Source organism: Typopeltis vanoorti, chromosome 15 (assembly GCF_054136105.1).
Source record: "Typopeltis vanoorti isolate ZY-2024b chromosome 15, IOZ_Tvanoo_1.0, whole genome shotgun sequence".
Lineage (NCBI taxonomy): Eukaryota > Metazoa > Arthropoda > Arachnida > Uropygi > Thelyphonidae > Typopeltis > Typopeltis vanoorti.
In genome coordinates, this window is record NC_143563.1 from 58268564 (window position 1) to 58281691 (window position 13128).

General features: G+C 32.3%; 1 protein-coding gene across 1 annotated transcript in view; it reads right to left on the reverse strand.

Moving 5' to 3' along the window:
- Rbcn-3B (WD repeat-containing protein Rbcn-3B) overlaps positions 1-13128 on the reverse strand; it is a 717321-nt gene that overhangs the window by 695248 nt on the left and 8945 nt on the right. Inside the window, exon 2 of the mRNA XM_090405900.1 lies at positions 353-527. The gene's annotated coding sequence lies outside the window, so the exon portion shown is untranslated. The remainder of the gene's footprint in view (positions 1-352; positions 528-13128) is intronic.

Sequence of the window (13128 nt, forward strand, 5' to 3'; positions counted from 1 at the left end):
GGTATTATGAGGCCCCTTTCAATATTGACCTTGAAGGTCACCTGCGATGGGTCTTCCAACCAATCTTCAAAAGACATGCCGAAACGGGCGATGCTCTTGGTTTCAATACTTCTATATCCCTTCAAAAACAATGAGCGAGTTAATTCCCTTTGGGCTTATTTTGCTCTTTATACAGATAGCTTTACATAGAGAACTAAAATATACATTTTTACAAGAAAATTTAGGTGAATTCCTACTGTAAAAAAGTCGATGTTTTAAGATAATTTATTTTGGCAACATCGGATTTTTACAATTAAACCTTCTTTTAGGTTTTGTAATCTATTTTCAAGTAATACATTCAAAGTGGGCTTACCTGAGTTTCCTTTATAGTATTCCTTGTTTTTCATTTCCTCTGATGTAGATTGCTGGGTTGGCTGTTTCCCGCCTGCCGTTAAAGGCGGCATTCCTTTGTTTTCTTTACAGTGTGGGCACTTCCACTCGTAATGCTTCGCATTCAATTTTCGATGACAAGTAACAACTATCACGTGCTTTATAGATAAAATTTCCCAACTGTTATACAAGTAAAATAGTTACTATTTTAAAAACTACAATGATCATAATAAATTTAGTTTAATCCTTTATCCAAGTGTGAGCAAATAAAGTTTGCACCTGAAAGTATCTTCAGGACTCGGGTAAGGTAGTACAACACCGGGCAACTAGTTGCAAAGGTGGAGCAAGGTAACATCACTCCTATCTCAGTATCTCCCATAATGAAAAACACATCTCCTTGCAGATATGTATAATGTTATGCATTAAGGGGAGGGCCACTACCCACAACTAGTTTCGACCTTTAGTGAGGTCTCTTCAGTGGGAGCCAGACCCAGACGGTTTGCATTATGGGAGATACTGAGATATAAGTGATGTTAACTTGCTCCACCTTTGCAACGAGTTTCCCGGTGTTGTACTACCTTACCCCAGTCCTGAAGATACTTTCAGGCGCAAACTTTGTTTGCTCACACTTGGATTAAACTAAATTCATTATAGTCTAACCAAGTGAAAAATGAACTTTCTACAATGATCATAAAAGAGAAGTTAATTTTCCGACGTGTAAACTCATCCCAGAAGACTATTCTGGGATGAGTTTTTTATTATTCGAATGGATTCTCCTTTTTTATGACATGCACAGAAGTGTAGAAGGGTCTCGACGACATAAATTTTGGCAGTAAAAATTTGGAACATAGTATATATGGTGTACATGGAAGTAGTGTAGTCATTAAAAATAACTCTGTAAACTGTTTTAAATCGGTAACTAAATTATTTCATTCTGGTGTGTGATTTTTTAAAATAGTTAGCCATAAAAATGTATAGGTAAAAAAAATTTTAAAATCTGTAACATTTATTTTTAAGATGTATATAGGCGCACTAATCGAACTTTAGAGGCTCACTAATTAGAGGCTCACAAAAATTTGAGTATCGAAATAAATGAAGCACTAATCGAAAACGCACTAATCGGGGAGCATTAATCAAGGGATTACTGTATTATTGTCAAAATTTTAATTGAAATGCAATGTAGAAAATGAATCACATATGCAGCACTTAATGCTAAATTTTGTAAAAATTACAAGTTGGAATATCACTAAAGATGATTATTGTAATTGTGTAAACATTTTAGAAATCAACATACTTACTCTAAAAATATTTCATTATTATAAAAAAATCTTTTTTATCTATTGTAAATACATTAGTAAAATTGCAAAAAAAAAAAAATGCAGCATTCTTATTATAATTTGTATATGTTTATATATTTATATTTGTACTTAATCTGAATTATATATTTGTAAATACTCTATATATGTATATATGAATGACAATAAACTTATTCTATTCTAACAAAAAAATTATTATTATTATTTAAAAATATATTATGTACGTGCAAGTATCTGTTATGCACAATTGTGTTCATGTAATATATTATAAATATTATATATTATATATATGTATATATAATTTATTGTATGTATGTATGCAATTTATCTGAGAAATAATAAAATGTTAAAAAGTATTATTCAAATAATAGCAAAATATAGACTGTAAATATAATTTGCGAATTAAAATGAACTTTAGATTGAAATATAGAGGTAAATGACAAAATGCAGAAAAAAATTATGTATATTTATATGAAATTATTCCATAACCAGTATCGTTAATATGAAATCTCTCTCTCTATCTCTCTCAACACATTAAATGAATCATTGTAAATATGGGAAAAATGTAAAATGCATTGTTAGTTTATATTTATACTCATTTAAATAAGATATCCACTTAACATTACGTAATGATTATTTGTAGTGAACAAAAATGTAATAGTATTATTTGAATTGTATAATTGTAAATATTCTGTACATGTGAAGAGGATAATAAACTTTGCCAAAAGTTACTATTATTATTATTATTATTGATTCAAAAAATTGCAATGTTAAAAAGTGAAATGAATGCATTCAGCATTTATTACTGAAAATAAAAAAAAAATAAACTGTAAATATAATTGGCGAATTAAAATGAACTGCAGATTAAATATAAATGTAAATGACAAAATGCAGGAAAGAATTATGTGTATATTTATATAAAATTATTCCACTTCCAATATCGTTAATATGAAAAACATTAACGATATTTTTCACATTAACTGTGTTAAGACAGACAGAGATATTTTTGTTTGAAAAAATGTAAAATACATGATTAGTATTATTATTTATACACATTTTATTCACTTAATGACGTGGGAAAAAATTATTATTATTATTTTAGTGATTTTGCTGTTTATCTGATGTTTTTGCTTCGAAATCGTATGCCTTTCTTTCTTTTTTTGTTGAATCCAACACAAGACAAGTTGCAGAATCTATAGCCCACCAGTAAAAAAGTAGGATTCTGCTAATTGTTATTTCTTGAATAAATAAAGGTTGTAGAATTTGGTCCCCGGAGAAAACAGTGTAAGAAGACTGTTTCACACTACAAAAATAGATAGAATGAAAGAGCAGGATAAGAAGTTAGTTCGAAATTATTAGTCTTGTATAAATCATGGGCGTTTGTAAAACTCTTCTTTGTGCAAACGTATAAATAAAAAACTGAAAGTCACTGAAGGTAATATTTCTGGGATATTAAGATATAGAAATACAGAACCGGCGCTAGGGTCTTTGCTGCCCGCGTGGAATTTTTACCTAAGCGGGCGTGTGGTTCTTTTATGATAATAAAAATTTAAATTATTTGAAATTTCTTAAATAAATTTTGACAGAACAGCCACACGTTGGTTCGCTAAATGTAACGAACCGGGGGTGTTGACTAGGCAGGATAATCGTTAAAAACCCGAATATTCAAAAAATTCTTAAAAGTTATAGTAAATTTTGACAAAGCCACTTCACTTTAATCGTTGAATATAATGATACAGGTATTATAGCCTTCTCACCGACCCGAATCGCTAACAAAATTAAAATGAATTTTAATTAAAGTTAAAATTTATTTGAACTAAAGTTTAAAAAATTCTTTCATTTTACAAGTTAGTAAATTCTTAGTAACTTGTACAAATTTTTTAATAATTTTTATGAGTGGAACTATCTTTTAGGAAAATAAAAGAAACTCAAGATAGATGAGAAAATACGAAATAACAAAAAAATAACATCTTTACAGAATGACAGAAAATAAATTAAATTACTTGAAATTTAATTTATTTTCTTTATATTTATGAATATACTTCAAATTTTTTAAATTAAAATTTTAGGGTTTTTGATTTCATATTCACAAAATTAGAAATAATGGTCTTAACATCTAATTCCGCACATATATCATTTTCAATAGCTATTAACGCCAAAGTAATAACAAGCCTTTTTTGTGACATGCTTGTTCTTAAGTAGTTTTTAATCAATTTCAACTTGGAAAAAGGGACGTTCACCGCTCGCTACACTAACAGGTGAGGTTAATAGTATTCTTAAAGCAATTGAAAATTAGGGAAAAATAAATTATTGGACACAATAAAATTAAGAATATCGAAAGGTTTTTGAATATTTAAATTATCTTCCGAAAAATATCCCGGAAAGCACATAATTCGTTATATAGTTCTATTGCGTCTTTATTGTCGCCTCCTTCAAGAGAATCTCTAAATCGTCACAATTTTTTCGTAAATCTTCGTTATTAATTTGTAGTAATCTATACAAGAAATTGAAATTATCATAATGTGTTTTTAGTTGTTCAAAGCGTTCTATTTACGAACACATTGCAACGTCTAGAAGTGTATAAAACTCATTCACTCTAAATGTATCTTCTGGCGATTGTGGCGTTTTGTCATGATGCTCGTAGTTAAATTGTCGTGTCGCCTTTCGTCATCGAACTTCCGTACCAGTTTTAAATTTTTGTTCTCCATCCATCTCTTCACTCAGTTCTTTTGCCGTTTTTAGAACTTCTTTAAAATTTGTATCTGATCGATACTCTCGTAAGAATATTTTTAAGTTTTCGATAGATTGTAAAGCAAGTGTAATGTTCATATTTTTGTCTTGAAGCATTTTACTCACAGGTTTATTTTGTTAAGTAAATCATGCCAAATTATAAGAGAGCAAATAAATTTGTAGTCCTTTATTTTAGCACATAATGTTTGTGCTTCATGCTGAGTTTCTTTATTAAAATTTTCATTATTTAAAAGTTCAACATGTGCATCGTAAATTTCTCCTAACTGATATCGTAGAGGGCGGATTGCATTAATTTTACTTTCCCATCGCGTTTTTGATGGCTGTTTCAATGTTAAATTTTTTACGAACTTTAAAAGTATTGCCCAATGTTTGTAAGAGAATGAAAAGAAATTGTATATTTCTTGAATAATTGCAAAGAAACTAATTGTATCTGCATTCACTTTGGCTGCATCGTTACTGATTAAATTTAGAGTATGAGCAGCACATGGCACGTAAAAAGCTCGAGGATTTTTGTTCAAAACGAAATTTTGGAGCCCATATTTTTTTCCCTTTCATATTTGCCGCATTGTCATTAGTGTTGCCAATTTAGCTCTTTTGGAGCTAGATCTAGCTCTTTTTTTCCTTCCCTAGCTCCAAAAATTTGAATTTCGCACCTAGCTCCAAATGTAGCTCCTTCAGAACTCGTTTCAGCTCTTTTTAGTTGTTTTTATAACTTAATGTTAAAGAAAGAAATTGTTGTAAAAGTTTCCCAGACGTTCGCATTTGATAAGGAATTGTATTGTACGTTTGGTACGAGCATCGTACACGTTTCAAATGCATGATGACGTCAGTCAGTCAAGTGGCCCAACAATCTGCCATTTTGTCGTTTTAAAGTTGATAGCACCGCTGTACCCTTCTTCAAAAATGAGCAAAGAGAAAACTAAAGCTTACAAGAAAAAATTTAGGAGGGAGTGGTTGCAAATGGGAATGTTTAGTAAATGGTTGTGTGAAGTTCCTGGTGACGCTACAAAAGGCCACTGTAAATTTTGCAGATGTGATATAGCTGCTAAATATTGCCAGCTTGTAAAGCATAGCGAAACTAAGAAACATCTTGCTGCAGTTCCATATAAGGCTGTTCCTATTACAAATATGCTTGTGAAAAAGTCTGATGAGACCGCGAACTTTGAAGGTAGGTTAGCATTATTTCTTTGTTCTCACTCATCATTCAGCAGTTGTGATCATCTAGTAGATCTTTGCAAAAATATCATCCTAGACAGTCAAATTATGCCAAAGGTAAAAATGCACCGAACAAAGTGCTCTGCAATTGTAAAGAATACCCTAAGTGAGCATTTTGAAGATCTAATTGCGGACATTGGAGATGAAAATTTCAGCTTGCTAATTGACGAATCGAATGATATCACAGTGAATAAGGCTTTAGGAATGGCCATCATTTATTATAGCAGGAAATTCAACAAAATTATATACATTTCTGAGCATGGTGGTTCTAGAAAAGTGTGACGCTAGCGATATTGTGGCTGCACTGAAAAAAAGAGCTCTTGACCAAGAAACTGGATATTAAAAATCTCATTGCAATCGGTACAGACAATGCCAGTGCTATGGTTGGTGCCAATAATGGAATTTATGAACAACTGAAGGCATATATTTCCTCCTTAATTTTAATTAGATGTGTATGCCATTCATTAAAACTGGCAATGTCTCACACTTGTGCAGAATCTCTCCCAAGAAAATTAGAATTTTTAGTTGCCGAAACGTATAAGTGATTTTCACATTCTTCTTCTTCAAGGCAAGCAGCATACAAAGAGCTGTATCAAACTATCAACGAAAATGATGCTCCTCTGAAAATTGTAAGCAATTGTGCAACAAGGTGGCTCTCCATTGAACCTGCAGTAGACAGAATTCTCAGCCATTGGAGGAATTAAACACTCACTTCGAAGTCGTGAGTGTGACTGAGAAATGTTACAAAGCTCAAATTTTGTGGGAGATGTACAAAGATGAAAGGAATCTGTTGTACCTTTTATTTTTGCATCCTGTTCTAGTTCAAGTTCAGCAAGTTAACAAAATTTTTGCATCTAACAGTGCGGATAAGATGAGATTGTTTGAAGACCTTTCTCCTTTGATTCGCTCTATTGCTAATATGATAGTGCTACCATCATCCACAGTCGACCCTCTAGAGTTAGAGATTGATGGCTATTTGGATCTCAGTCCAAATCTGGTTACAGATTTGAAAGAAAAATTTCAGAGTTGATGATACAAAAGAAAATAACGCAAAATGATGAGCGAAATCTTAGAAGTAGAAAGGTCTTCAAACAGCTTAAGCAAAAGTTGCCTGAAAACTTGAATATTTTAAGAATGATGTCTTCTTTTTCTGTTGACAATATCCTAAAACATAAAAGAACCTGCTACTCCCATCTTAGAAATAATGCTGAGAACAGAAAAAGATGTTGCTGCTGCTGAATACCAGTACAATAGTATCCACTTAAATAAATGGACAAATATAGAAAACACTGAGCTATTCTGGACTGAAGTACAAGAATATAAAGATGCATCTGGAATGAATCCATTTAAAGAAATTGCTCAGTGTGCAATAAATTTATTAATACTGCCAAATTCTAATGCGGATATTGAACGAATTTTTAGTTCCATGAATGTAGTTAAAACTAAATTAAGAAACAAGATGGAATTGCCAATGCTGACAGCTATTTTGTCAGTCAAGTATGGCCTCAGGCGTGCTGTACAGACTATCATTTACCAGCATCAACACTGAGTAATATTGGAACGATGGCCACATATAATAAAGCTGAAAATCTAAATGAAAACGTCGGTGAATTAAGCGCAGAAGACAACATGGATGATGTATTTAGCCCACTTATACGCAAGTATAACTTCAACTTGAATACAGTAAGTGACTTAAAAGTATCAGCTACTACTTTTAAACTTTTAGCTTCAAATTTTTATTTTTAACTCCATTTCAGCTCTTTTCAGCTTTTTTTTTTTTTAAGATTTAGCTGTTTTTAGTAATTTTCATTTGGCAACACTAATTGTCATACCTTGACCTGGCATTTCTTCAATGGGAATGTTCCATTTTTTCAGTTGTTCCATTATTGTTGCACATAAACCACGTCCTGTGGAATCTGATATATCTACAAAAACTAAAAAGTTTTCCCTGATCTTGACAATTCCATTGTCACAGGAAACAAAGCGAATAATAATGGTTATTTGTTCTGTTTTACTTGTATCAGGTGTGCAGTCTAAAATTATGGAATAATATTTAGATTTTCGAATTGATAATAAAATTGTATCCCTGATTGCGTTTCTTAAAGTTTCAAATATTTCATTATGTCTGTTTTTACTCAAATAGTGTATCTAGTGTTTCGTTGTAGGGCCCTTTCAACATGATTTTTCCATAACGGGATCAAACTTCGCAAAGAGTTCGACTAATTTAAAAAAAAATTGTCGTTATTCATTTCATATAATTTATCAGATGATCCGCGAAAAGCTAAATTTTGGCTACCAAGGCATTTCATAATTTCAATCAAGCGTTCTAAAAAAACACTCGTCCAATGTTTCTTTTCCATTTCATACATGCTTTGAGTCTGGCAATCAGTAGTAGTTTTGTTTATTAAATTTTTATCAAGTACCTTCCATTTTAAAAAATTTTTCATGTGAGTTAAACTAGTGTTATGTCTATGCAAAGTTGTACTTACATTTCTCCAATCATTATTACCTTCTACAAGACTACTTGATTCAGTAAGTGCAAAAAGTTTGCAACAAAAGCAAAAAAAAACAGAATTTAAATTTTCGGAATAAATGAGCCATATTCTTGGCACGCGCTCCTCATTTTCCATTTTTCTATTATAGTTCGTGTCGCCAAACTTACTACCATATGTATCTCTGAGATATATTATATTTTTCTTTTGAACAGGCCCCATTTCAATTAAAACAACTCGTAATTTTTCATCAATATTTCCCCATTCACCTGGATCTTCTAAATTTACAGAGACTAACAATGTGTTAGTTTCGTGGTCAACTACAACTAAATCTTCTCCTAATTTTTTTCACTTAAATCATGCGTCTTGTTATCCTGTTCAATAGTTGCAATAGTACTTTCATGCAAACTGGATGATATGCACGGTTCTTCAACTCTAATTTCTGATGTATCGAGTTGGTAACAATCTGCATCAGAATATTTTAATATTTTAACAAATTTATTAAGAACCCCAGTTTGTTTCTTAATATCCGCTTCTTTCGTAGCATGACGCTTACGATTTTATGCACTGGATAACTTTCTTTAAATTTTTGATTCCATTTCTATTTTATACCCACAAGAAATTATTACACAACACGACACAGCAACGAAATAATAGGCCGCACTGCGCTTCTCTCAGTAGCCTACTGAGATGCGTACCATATGACTGGCTAACTAGCAACAAAATTCGTTTCTGCGCATAAAAACCGTTCACCGTTTCACTTTAGATAGACTGCAATAGACACAACATTCTGCAGGCAAACATTTAGCCTGCTCTCGCGGCAAAATTGTAAACAGCCAGCTGATCAAAGAGGCGGCAATATATACTTTTTTTTTTTTTTTAATTTTTATTCGGTGTATCCGGCCTTATTTATTTTAATATTGATCATTCTAAGAATTTTTTGTTTTTATGATAAAAATTTTCTTTCTTGAAAATGAACTTATGAACCGTGTCCTGGTGGCGGCGCCCCCTTCGTAGCGATCCCCGCATGCACCGCATGCCCGCTTCCACCGGCCATGTGGAAATACTTACTGAAAGGTGAAAGTGCGCTTGGTAATTTCACTTAAAAATGAAACATAAAAAAGTAACCATGAAATACAGTATCACGAAGGAGGTAATATATTATGGTTTATTAACCATGACATTCTTTGCAGTTTTCGCTAACCACTAAAATGCTAAATTTAGCTAATAAATTTACTATTTTAGTCATCATTGATTTTCTGAATAAATATCAGAAACCTGAATATCAGTAATAGCATACTCTCAACTGCCTGTTATTTCATTTAATTAATTTATTAATTGATTTTCGCTTTTCATATTTGTGTAAGTTCTGTATAATTCTTTGGGTATAAAACGATTATTTATTTTAATTTACTTTATTTATTTGTTTGTTTATTGATAATATGATACTTAATATTTTCATACCGCCTTATAACGAATTGCATTAGCTGATGTGAGTTAAATGGAATTCTCTGCGTTCTTCTTCTTGAGATTGCTAAGAAAGAATATATTGCTATACCCACCAGGGCTAAAGTTTGTAAATAACATGTAAACAACTTTATTTCATTTTGAGGTTCTCATTTCAGGCAGGGTAATGTATTTCAATCATGACCGTCAGACGAACGTTACGTGCATTTCCATTTCGTAGAACGCAGTTATATGTATAATTAGATATAATCGTTTTCCATTGGTTAATGATGGAATGAAATGTACTGGTTCTTGTACAAAGAAGGATTTCCTGTCCGAACTGCCTTCGTTAACTATATGCAACACGAATGACTCGCTAGCTCATGGGAAATAGCAATTATTTATTAACTAGTTTGATAATCAGAGAGGGTCTTTGAAATTAATTTATTGTTTTGCGTATATTTATGAAACAATAAATTAGGGTAATTCTTATGAGGGGGAGAGAGAGAGAGAGAGAGAGAGAGAGAGAGAGAGCTTTTAAAGTATGATATAACGTAATGCTAAATTTAAAATGGACTAAGCTGCTGATATTATTAATGCTTTTTCTGTAACGCAAATTTAAGGTGGAGGAGAAAAAACGGCACTCTTCCCTTCAGAAATCGGAGGGAAGAAATGCGAATTTTTTAATGACAGTCCTGTCCACGAATAGCTATAAATCTATAGAACATTAGTACTGTGGGCAGGGTAAAAGTTAAATAACCCAGAAACTCTGTTGTGGAGATTCTTTCAAACCGTTTCAAACCCTCACCCTTTGTAAGAAGAGTAGTTGTCTCACATCTGAAGATGAAAATCGTCTACGCCAAAAGCATCTGATATATGTTTCTTTCTTCCACGCACTTTTTTTTCCATCGCGCTACAGAAGCTTTCACTATCGGGTATGACTTTGCAATAGTGGAGAATAAGTGAATGATCGGAACAGAAAGGTAACTTCATTTGTGCCACTTTCTATTCCCCTAAGGGGGGGGGGGTATATTTCGACACACCTATCAGCCTTTGTTTTTATTTCAAAAAATGCTGCTGCTGCTCTTGTTTTTTAGTTTACGCCAAAGAACTACGGCAACGAGACGACAATATATAATATTACAAATATTAAAGTAACATAACTGTTCCAAGAATTTAAATCAATTTAATAAAAATTAGAATTTTCCCCATTAACTGATTTCCCCTTCCAGAAACTACATGTAATGCAAGTTATAAACGTCTGTATGCTTTCGGGAACAACTACAGACAGTTTTAAAAACACTGCTCTAGAGCCCAAATGGTTGCATACTGTTTTGCTGTGAGAATAACCAACAATAAAGCATTGTTTTTAGATCTGTAATCCCATATGGTTGGAGCTGTTGAAATATGCTAACCGATTATTTTATGACAAGTGCTCTCTCTCTCTCTCATTTGTATATCTGCCAGCATCAGTTAAATTTGGCAAGATGAGTTTATTTAGAGAATTCTCACCTGTTTCGTTTTTGATTTACAGAATGAAATACAGTATAATGCATATGTGTTATAATATCCGTGTATTGTTTATATTTTATTATTATTATTATTCGTGACACCTCCAAGGAGTCCGAAGACTCATCGCGGGAGGACACCTACTATACAACTGTCTCCACCTCTACTATCAATCAACACTATCTACCGCCCACCATCACCATAACTCAACTAGTATTTTCCGGGAGAAAAAACCCTGCTACCTCACCTTCGATTGAAAAAGTCCACATAAAGATTCCTCCCGTCACGACGAGGATCGAACTTAGGCCTATTCCAATCGAAGGGCGCAATGTACCGTCGTTCTCCCAATTGCGCTACGGAAGCGTTTTTTTTTTTTTTTTATATATATATATTTAGATAATAAATAATACATATTTGATATTTTGTTGCTTAATATTACTTGTTGTAGTTCCATTTGCATTCGAGAATGTTATGCCACTATTTACTTGTTTGTGCCGATTTAGTAAACATTACTGTTTGTTTACAATGACGTTCGGCACTGATCAATAACAAAGGGAAAAACATTAAAGTAATACTGCTGCGAATTTTCCTCACGATTTCTGTAAGTGTTGCTAGTTGTGAGAGGAGTTTTTCTAAATAAAATTGATTAAGAATTACCTATATTACTATGAAATAGACTTCGACAATGTCATCGAATTTTGCTAACAGAAAAGCAAGAAAAATAACATTTTAGAATGTTGAAATTAAAGTTTTACTTCAAAAATAAACATAGTGTTTTAATTTATTTCCCTCTACGTTGTTTTGACTTTTTGTAGTATTTTTGGTGTGTATTGAGAGGGATGGCAAACTCAGGGACCGCTCTCCGGGCGGCAAAAGCTCTAGCTACAATCATTGGCTGCATGATTTAATAATATTTCCTGTTTTTAGTGAAATGGCAATCGTTGTTTTCATGTTTAAATATTATTTGAATAGCCACATAAATCTAATTGTCAAAAACTATGGTTATGAGCGGCAGACATGTTGATTAATAAAGTTATGTTTATAATGTGGATATAAAACAAGACACCCGCGTGAATTGCATTTTATTATCTTGGATAAATAAATGGACGCTATAAAAATGCTTAATTTCCTTCATATGCTGGTAAGTGATGATAAGTATCTCGGTGTGTTTTAAATAATTTAGAAGTTTGAAACCGAAATTCAACAGTAATTGTCAGCACTTGTAATATTATCAACTAAACACAGTAAAAAAAAAAAAAGTCTGCAGTTTATAACAGATTTACAGTGCAAATCTATTATAAACTTTGCCGTTATTTATATCAATTTAAATTTAAAAATAAATAAACAACGTTTTCTTGTTGCTTACAGCTACTTGTATTTGCTATATTGCTCTCTTTTGGAGGTTTTATAAATCCAATCTTTAACCAATGATCCATATAAGAATTTGAAAGCTAAAAAAATTACCGTATTTACTCGAATATAACTTTCACTTTTTCCCCAAAATTAAAGCTAAAAAATCGTGCGAGATATGTGCGGGGATTTTCGCAAACTAAAGTTTTCAGAAAAAAAAACTGAAAATGGTGCGACTTACCAAGAAGCTCCTACTCGCTATCAATACTTTTGGCATCGAGAACAGTTTCTTTGAAAGAAGATGACCCAAATAGCGTCATCTTCTTTCCCATTATTTCAAGCAAAAATTATCAGTAATTTATAAGACTTGAGATATGTAGAGCAACGAAGAACTGCATATGATTGGTGCGATATTAACAAAAGATCGCGCGGACCAAAGACAAATTAGCATTTCAACAGTTGAGTTGAAATGCTAATTTGTCTGTTGAAACTATATATTTCTTAGTTTTAACAAGTTCACGACGGGGTGGTGTCAAGCAAAACCATATGTTCCACTGGCAACATATGGTTTTGCTTGTGTCTATACAGCAGCTTCTGTTGGAGGGGAGATGTGATTCATTAGTTAGTGCCGTTTTTATACCGGTTGTCTCTAATTGTACTGTTTGTTGAAAAATATGACT